Raw genomic sequence first — 10,325 nt, 5'->3', positions numbered from 1 at the left:
CTGCTTGCTTTGCGCCAGGGAACACAGGATTTAGTGACATATATAACACAATTGAATAGACTCATCATAGAGACCGACTGGCCAGAAGCCTTGAGGAAGAGTTGAAGAATGTGCTAGCACTGGTGGACCCATAACCCACTACCTGTACTGCACTGATTGATCTAGCTTTACGATTGGACCAAAGAATTAGTGAGCAGAGGGGGAGAGGAAAAGGTTGGAATTTCCATTTGTACGACTAGATAAGAGTGGAGAGTTTAGTACTAAACAAGGAGAGAGTGAACCTATGCAGATAGGAAGTATCTGGAGTCCCCTCACATCGGAAGAGAAGGAGAAAAGATGCAAAGATAATCTTTGCTTGTATTGCGGAAAATAGGGTCATTTCATTCGAAATTTTCCTAACACGCCACAGCAGAGGGGAGGGTCTAGGTTGAGAGCTGAGGCAGGAAAAGAACAGACTTTGTCCATAGAGGGGAATGTTTTGACGAGTCTCACACAATATAGGTTTCCAAATAGCATGCAAACATAGTACAGAACAAGACGCCTCATTTGTATATTTTAGTGACCTTGTTGTTTTCCACCACTAAGGCAACAGTGTCAGCCATGATTGATTCGAGCGCCACAGGGAATTTTGTGGATGTACTTTTGGCATTGAAATTAAAATTGCCCATACAGTGCAAGGACATCACAGAACTTGTTTAGTCAGTGGATGGTTCCATGTGGACCTCGGGCCCATCACCACTCAAACTCTGCCTCTTCAAGTGCGGTGTTTATCAGGGCACAAATAGATAACCTTTGACCTCATTGTGGTACCACAGTTTGGGGTGATTGTTGGAATGCCAGGCTGGTTGCTCATAATCCCTCAATAAATTGGATGGAGCGCACATTGTCCTTTGATGCTCCATGTTGCGTAGAGGCATGTGTGTGAGGGGTCAGGGGTTGCAACGTTTCTAGTGGAAGGAGCAGTTGGTCAGGGAAGCATTGGGGTAGTGGAAACGGTAATTCCAAAAATGTATGAAGAAGAGGCCGAGGTCTTTAATAAAGGGCAGGCAGAATCTTTACCGCCCCATCGGCCATATGATTGTTTGACTGAGCTAGAGGCCAATGCCAAGCTATCATGTAGTTGGAGTTACACCTTTACAGAACAAGAAACCCAATATCTCTGAAAATACCTGGATGACATGTTAGCTTTTGGATTTATTAGGGTGTCTAAGTCTCCAGTTTTATCTCCATTGTTTTTCATGCCTAAGAAGGAATCTAACCTGAGAACATGCATGGACTACAGAGCTTTGAATAAAGTGACCACAAAAAACAGATGGCCCTTGATATCAGTTTTGTTAGACCAGGTAAAATCAGCAGCCATTTTACCAAGCTGGAATTTAGGGGAGCCTACCATTTGATAAGTGTTAAGTCCGGGGATGAGTAGAAGACAGCATTCCGGACTAAGTTTGGATTGTATGAGTACCTGGTGATGCCGTTAGGGCTGTGCAATACCCCAGCAGCATTCCAACACTTCATGCAGGATGTACTAAGGGATTACATCGACATTTTTGTGATTGTCTATATTGACAATATTGTGATCTACTCCGAAACCAAGGAGCAGCATGTCCAGCACGCTCAGGCAGTTTTGCAACGGCTGAGGGAACACCGATTGTATGCAAAACCTGAGAACTGCGTCTTCCACGCTTCTCGGTTGGAGTTTCTAGGGTTCATTCTTACACCCCAAGGTATTGAGATGGACTAAAAAAAGGTACAGTTTCAGAATGGCCATCCCCACAGAATGTGAAAGAGGTGCAGTCTTTCTTGGGTTTTGCTAATTTTTATCGAAGGTTTATTGCCAACTTTTCCCAGATTATCACACCAGTCACTCGACTGCTCCGAAAGGCAAGTCACTTCAGATGGGACACGGTGTCATGCATGCTGGACATATTACCTCTGTACCTGGAACAACATCTTCACGCAGAAGAGTTATGCTCATAGAACTGCTAGACCGTTCTAGTCTAAATGGAGATTGTTTGATGCACTGCCGGGAAAACGACGTCTGCATTATTCACGCCGTTAAATTCACGTGATTCAGGTTAGTCACGTGTGTTATGGCAGTACGTTCATAAGCAGCGTGAATACGTCGCTCGCTGCTTCTGATTGAACCAATATGGCGTTTGGTAGCTGATACCCTTGATCTGCGTCCTCGCATTCTCTTCAGTTACTTCTTTGGCTTCTTCGGCGTGGCAGAACAGGCCAGGCAGAACAGCTGCCTCCACATAGACAGTATGATTGTCCGATTTAACTAATTCCCGAGGCTAAAAGTCCTACTGGTCTTGTCTACTCTTTAACTCCCAAAGAAGATGTTGTCCTGAAAGAATACATTGATAAAGCTCTTGATATGGGATTCATACGGCCATCCCAATCGCCTGCTGCCTCCTCATTATTCTTTGTTTCAAAGAAAGAGGGAGATCTAAGGCCCTGTATTGATTACAGAGCACTTAATGACATCACCATAAAGAACCAGTACCCTTTACCATTGATAAATGTTTTGTTAGATCAGCTAGGTACTTCCATGTACTTTTCTAAATTGGACTTACGAGGAGCATACAATCTGGTTCGCATTCGTGAGGGCGATGAATGGAAGACCGCTTTCAAGACGCGGTACGGCCTTTATGAATATCTGGTGATGCCCTTTGGCCTTTGTAACGCTCCCGCCACATTTCAGTTCTTCATGAACGACATCTTCAGAGACATGATGGACCGATTCGTGGTGATCTACTTGGATGACATATTGATATATTCATCATCTTTCCCAGAACATGTTAAACATATGTCTGCTGTCCTACAAAGGCTCAGAGAGAACAAACTCTTTGTTAAAGCCGAGAAATTTGTCTTTCATACACAAGAAGTTGAATTCATGAGTTACGACATTACCAATCATGGTGTTCGAATGAGCCGTTCCAAAGTGAAGGCCATATTGAATTGGCCCATTCCACATAATGTCAAGTCACTACAGTCAATCCTAGGTTTTGCAAATTTTTATCGCAGATTTATTTGTTCCTTCTCCAAAACAGTGGCCCCATTGACAGCTTTAACTAGTTCCAAAGTATCATTCTGTTGGAACCAGAATGCCCAAGCCTCTTTTGAGATGTTAAAGGAAGCATTTACCACTGCACCTGTACTTCAACATCCTGATCCTGATTGTCAGTTTATCGTTGAAGCGGATGCTTCCAGTGTCGCTATAGGAGCTGTACTATCGCAAGTTTGTGCAGAAACCAAGGAAGAGCATCCAGTCGCTTTTTTCTCTCGTAAGCTAACTTCATACGAACAGAACTATACCGTTACTGAGCGGGAATTGCTTGCGATCAAGGATGCTTTCCGAGAATGGCGACATCATCTTCTTGGGGCCAAACATCAGGTGTTGGTGTACTCTGATCATCGGAATCTTCAGGCATTCAAAACTATGAAATGTCTTACGGCTCGACAGGCCAGATGGCATGTGTTTTTTGCTCAATACAATTTCCAGATTACTTATCGCCCTGCCAGACAACATGTCAAATCGGATGCTTTATCCCGCATCGGTGAGGAGTTGAAGGAAGAACCACTGGTGCAAAATACGTTGTTGGCAGACCATGTGATATGTAGTTGTTCTGCACAACCTTCCCTAAAACGTGAATTACAGGAATAGGTGAAACAAAATCCCCGATTGGTTCAGGAACTGAATCGAGACATACACAACGGTTTGCCTTTCACACAAGGGGTGCTTTATCTACCAACAGTTACCCCTCGGCACAAGGCTCTCAGTTGGGGACACGATTCCTTGATGGCAGCCCATCCTGGACAGAAGAAGACCCTAGAGCTGCTCAAAAGATGGTGTTGGTGGCTTTCCATAACACGAGATGTTATAGATTATGTTTCAACAGGTTCTGTATGCATCTAATGCAAGAACACTCCTGGCAAACCAGTGGGTTTACTCCAATCCTCACCTGTTCCTCACAAACCATGGGAGATGATATCGATGGATTTTGTGGTAGAACTCCCAAGAAATAATGGTTACAATACCATATGGGTGGTGGTGGACTACTTTACGAAATTGGCTCTTTTTGTTCCCTGTATTGGGTTACCAACAGCTGCTGTCCTAGCTGACCTATTTATCCGGCATATATTCCGGTTTTTTGGTCTACCTTCAGTGATAATTACCGACAGGGGCTCTCAATTTGCGTCACGTTTTTGGAGAGCACTAAACTCGGCATTACTAATTGATGACAGGATGTCTAGTGCTTATCACCCCCAAACGGACGGACAGACTGAGAGGGTCAATAGCACTATGGAACAATACCTGCAGTGTTTGTGTCTGCAGTTTCAGTCAGACTGGGTGAATGTCCTGCCGGCAGCGGAATTTGACATAGTCATAGTGACATAGGTACTTCACCTTTCTATGCTCTGTATGGACAAGACCCCCGATCCATTCCTTTGGATTACGGTTTGTCTATGGATACTTCTGCAGCAGTTCGTAATGTCAGAGATCTAAAGAGTCTACAGACGAAGGTGAAACAGCAATTGGAGCAGGCTAAAAAACGAGATAAGACCTATGCTGATGCTCATCGAGTCCCTGCACCAGTCTACAAAGCAGGCATGAAAGTATGGCTGTCTACTTAGAACTTGACGATACCTTGTAAAAAGAAACTGTTGCCTAAGTACATCTGGCCATATGAAGTGCTCAACGTGATTAACCCGGCTGCTGTCTGTCTGGCATTGCCAAAACGATGGCGAGTGCATCCAGTATTTCATGTGTCACTCATCAAGCCATGCTCCGATGCTACTAGATTGCCTATACAGCCTGTTGCTGTTTCTGTGAAAGGTTCGGACGAATTCGAGGTACAAGAAATACTGGATATGAGACTACGTTCAGGTAGGCCGTATTATCTTTTGGACTGGAAAGGCTATGGTACCGAAGATAGGTCCTGGGAACCTCTTTCCAATATCCATGCTCCCGCTTTATTAAGAAAATTCCATTTGAAAAGGGGAGAGGCTGCTCCTTTGGGGCGTGGCACTGTCATGCATGCTGGACATATTACCTCTGGACCTGGAACAACATCTTCACGCAGAACGAGTTATGCTCATAGAACTGCTAGACCGTTCTATTCTAAATGGAGATTGTTTGATGCACTGCCGGGAAAACGACGTCTGCATTAGTCACGTCGTTAAATTCACGTGATTCAGGTTAGCCACGTGTATTATGGCAGTACGTTTATAAGCAGCGTGAATACGTCGCTCGCTGCTTCTGATTGAACCAATATGGCGTTTGGTAGCTGAAACCCTTGATCTGCGTCCTCACATTCTCTTCAGTTACTTCTTTGGCTTCTTCAGCGTGTTTTCTTCCACATGCAAATTCCTGGAGCTGCTGTCTGGAAGTCACAGGTTGGCCGCACTGTCTGCGTGCTCTTCAGTCGCATGAATTCTGACACGCGGGTTCCTGATTTCTTCGCATGCTGCTTTCCTGACTACGTGAAGTTGGTTGCGTGTAAATCCCACGCGGACGCTGTTTCCAAGCGCGGCTGTCCTGGGCGGCGTGTACTTTGGTCGCGTGTTAATTCTCACGCGGACGCTAGCGCGGCTGTCCCGGCTGCGTGTACTTTGTTCACGGGTAATACACACGCGGACTCTGGAACTCTTCAGGTACTGCTGCTCTGACTGCGTGCACTTCTGTTTGCGTATCGTACGCGATCTACTCTACTCTTTACACGCTGCGGTCCTAGTTGCGTGTCCTTGTGTTGCGTGTGAATCCTCACACTTGCAAGAGCGGCTGTCCCGGCTGCGTAAACTCGGTCACGTGTAAACCTGCACGCAGGCTTTTGAACTCTGTTGAAACGTGTAATTCCACACGCATACAATTCTTTGCTTTGGAGTGAATCCCTGGCACCTCTGATGAGATAACAGGTGGACTTATTTCATCATATTTCTGTTCTACGTGGGAAAGGAAGTATTTCTTTTTGAAGGGGATTGTGCACAGTACTTTGGGCGCTATCCTGTGGAGCACCAACCCGGTATCTAGCGTGAGCCTCGTGCCGTTCGGGATAGGTCTCCCTTACTAACCTTCCCCTCCTTTTCGTTGTTTCAACTCCTGGATTTCTTCAGAGACTTTGGTGGAGATTTCAGTTCTAAGCCTACAGGTCAGTGTTGTTAATTAGTGCTATTGATATTCTATGGTTGATTTGGGACAGTTTCTCATGATACTTTATTTATCCTAGGCTGACTTCCTATAAAGCTCCCACGCCCTTTCCAGGGATCCCTCTCTCTGCCTGTTTCACCGGTCATAGAGTGGTATCATTTGGAAGTTCTAATTTGACTTCACTACTATCAAGTTGTGTGAATAAGGATCCGGAAGAGCCCTACCAATTGTATCCTTTTTGGTTACCGTATCCTTTTCAGAAGATACCTTGATGATTTATGACACACGGAGGCAGAGGTGGCCCTCCGGGAACTAAAGGGGCGTTTTAACAGGGCGCCAATTTTACAGCATCCAGACACAGAGATACCATTTCAAGTAGAAACTGACACGTCTAATGTGGCACTGGTGGCGGTCCTCTCGCAGAGATCTCAGGAGAGGGTTTTGCACCCAGTCGCATTCTTTTCTCGCAAATTGACTAGTTGTAAGCAGAATTATTCTATCACAGATAAGGAACTGTTGACCATTCGAGCAGCCTTTCAGGAATGGAGGCATTATCTTATGGGTGCTCGACACCAGATAACAGTGTTGACTGATCATAAAAACGTGCAATACCTTAAGACCGCCAAGACCCTGAGTTGGAGGCAATTACAAAGGGGTCAGTATTTTGGGGAGTTTGATTTTGTAATCACCTACAGGCCAGGAACAAAATATGGGAAGGCAGATTTGCTAACCGGACAGCAAGCTTGTTAGATGACTGTACAGGAATCTCGACCCATAATAGTTGCAGAAAGGACTGTGGGTGGCGGTCACACAAGATCTGTTAGACAAGATTCAGAATCATTTCAAGAAGAGAGAATTGCAAGAGTGGTTGACTCAGGACGCTCTCAGGTCAATACATAATGGGTTAACTTATCATGCTGGCAAGCTGTTTCTTCCCACTACATTATTGACAGAAAAAGCATTACTATTGTGCCATAAGTCCCCTTTAGCAGGGCATGCAGGGGAACGCAAGACCCAGCAAATGTTGGGTAAATACTTTTGGTGGCCAGATATTAACATACAAGTGCATGGTTACGTTCAGCAGTGTGATATATGTATGAGGAGCAAGGCAGATCATGGGAAGAGGCGAAGATTGTTACAGCCATTACCCACCCCGGACGGGCAGTGGTCTCACATCTCAATGGATTCTGTTACAGAGTTACCTAAAGATAACAAGTACGACACCATTTTGGTGGTAGTTGATTATTTTTCTAAACAAGTACATTTCATTCTCTGTATTGGTATTCCAAGTGCGAGCAAATCAGCAGAGTTGTTTCTGCACAACATAGTTCAACTACATGGTTTACCTTACCCGATCGAGGCTCACAATTTACCTCACGGTTTTAGCGAGCATTTTGCTAGAAGCTGGGAATCAACTGTATGCTGTCCACAAGTTACCACCCGCAAACAGAGGTACAGACCGAGCAGGTAAATCAAACCATGGAGCATTACTTGAGATGTTTACTGGCTGATGGAATGAGCTCCTGGGTCTATGCCTTTTGGGTAGCAGAATTTACCTATAATAACACTGAACATGCCTCTCTGGGGATGTGGCCTAACATGTCTTCATATGGTCGAGAATAAAATATGCTTCCCAAATGCCACCAAGCAACAAGTAACATGCCAGGATTTATGGAGCGAAAACAGGTGCTTTCAAGCATCAGGCAAAAGACAGGTGCTGGGAGCAGAGGGAAGTTCCCCAGGCGTTCACATCTGCAGACCAGCGAGGACAGTGCTTACAGGTGCTCCAAGGAAGGCAGTGGGGTGAAGCGAAGTCCTTCGGAAGGGAACCCAAAGCCATGGAAAGGTACTACTCAGTAAGAAATGTTGATATATTGTGGACCATATGAGTTACATCACTTAGAATAAAAGGTGTTGCCACAAAAAATGATTCAATCCCAGGTTATTTTGCTTTTTGGTCATAGCAGAAGTCGCTCATTCGGCTGGTCCCATTCTTCCCAGATGTTTCACGGCGGAAGAGGAGCATCCCAATAATGGGACAAATGTCCGAAAGTTTGATTTTTCCCCCCAAAGGGTTCATTGCTTGCAGATGACAGTGGTGTAACAGCAGTACGCTAGTCATGTGACAAGTTAGGTCAGAGGTCAGACAGCGTTGTTTATGCACAATTGGACGTTTATAGCAGATGATGACTGGGTTTTATAGATAATGCAGGGTTTTCTTTTGGAGATATACTTGCGCCCTGACAGGTGCGGCACCAGGTCCTGAGTGATTCATCAGAGGCTACATGGCCAAAAAGGTGGCGAACATCAAAGGACACGTGTAATAGTGCTGTCTATGGCCCTCATTACGACCCTGGCGGAAATCGAAAAACGATGGCGGAAATGCAATACCGCCATCGAATAGCGCTCGGTGCGATTATGACCCGTCACCGTAAAGTACGATGCCATTAGCGACACCGTAGTGAACGCCAACGCTAACTGCACCAAGTACGCGCGCGCGCGCCATGCCAAACCGTAATTAGCACCATGGCGCAAGGGTACGCGAATTCCGACCCTAGCGGACATGTACTTAACGCCATCAAGCACGGCGGAAAGTACCATTCCGCCATGGTGAGAAGTACGGCATCGCGAATCAACCGTAAACGGCCCCACTGAGTGCCTGTACACCGCTCCCTGGCCACATAGTACAACTCCCCGTAGGTGCAACGAAGTCACAATGCAACCAGTGAAATGTACAAGTCACCCATGCATGCCAACGAACAAAAGAATCACAAGAGGGGCCAATGGGAGCTGCAGGGCACAGATGGCACGAATACAGAAGCTATACCAATGGACATGACCTCAGTCTCCCACCAAGAAACGCACGCAAACACAGGCACCTGTGACCAGCAATATTCCGATAATCACATCATTCCACCAATCCACCTGGCTGACCGGCATCTGTTACACAAAACCTAATCCCCCGCCCCTGAGCATGACATCATCAAAACAGTCATAATGGCAGCCCTTATCCCTGACCTCACTGGGCTCCGTAGGCAAACGCGCCCAGCACAGTACCACGCAACTATACTCCGAAGCTGGAACCCAATGCAGATCTCCTCACAATACATCGCTCCCCAAATAGGAATATGCCACATCACTTGCAAAGAAGAACGCTACACGGCCCATATCAGAATAGAAATTTAATGCACAACAAATTCACCAAGCCCATACAGCCATTAGGCCATGAACTCCAAAACACATTTCACCATTGTGGGCTGCATCCGCAATAAATGACCAGCTACTTCTTGTGTGACGCCCTGTTCCTTCATGGTACACAGGGGCTACATTCTCGTACGAAAAGGCAACATGGAAGCGCCTAGAACCGCAGGGCCGTCCCAATAGGGAGGCACTAGTCCAGCTGAAAGGCCGAAATGTTGCTCCGAGCCACTAGTACTGCGTAAGGGCATGTGGCCCATTGGCGATCGTCCCATAAGATCGTAATGCTGCTCCACTGATTAACACGAAGCAGCAGGTGTCGGGAGTAAAACCCATCTGCAGGAGTGGCATACAGATGGCAGTGGCAAAAGGGGAGGAGATACCTGTCAACCAAAAGAAAAGAAAAAGAATAGAATGGCCATCAGAACTACATTCGAACAACTCACTTCAATGATCACACTAGATCCACAGCCATATGCATGCTAGCCCACTCCAAAGGATCATCACCACCCCAAAACCACTTGCGACTCATAACTATCCATATTGAGGTGAAAACACCATCACAAACGAGTGTACCTGTGCATGCGTCTGTGAAAACAGAATCCATCAGATGGGATTGGTAACGTGCATGGACACAAGTGTCTGAAGGCGCGTCGAGACAGGGAGGGCTCAACAAGGCCAGATAGACGATGGTCCCACTATGGCAGCCCTGCATCACATAGCGCAGGGGAGGCGGACAGATTCCAAGAAGTCCTGTACATGGCAAACACCGTATCAAATCATCTGTCCATGCATCCATTCATCATTCCCTCATCCCGTAATGATAACGCCTGTTTCCATACTCACATAACATGTGAGAATTCCATTGAGTCTGTGCGTTATGCAGCCTGCAAAATCCACTGTGCCCCAGCCCGTAATTCCAGTGTTGTGAAGTAACATGTATTTGGGAACGTCCGGCCTCATCATCCACTTC

Source organism: Ambystoma mexicanum, chromosome 7p (genome assembly GCF_040938575.1).
Source record: "Ambystoma mexicanum isolate Mex_15411 chromosome 7p, UKY_AmexF1_1, whole genome shotgun sequence".
NCBI lineage: Eukaryota > Metazoa > Chordata > Amphibia > Caudata > Ambystomatidae > Ambystoma > Ambystoma mexicanum.
Note: the sequence above shows the minus strand (reverse complement) of the source record.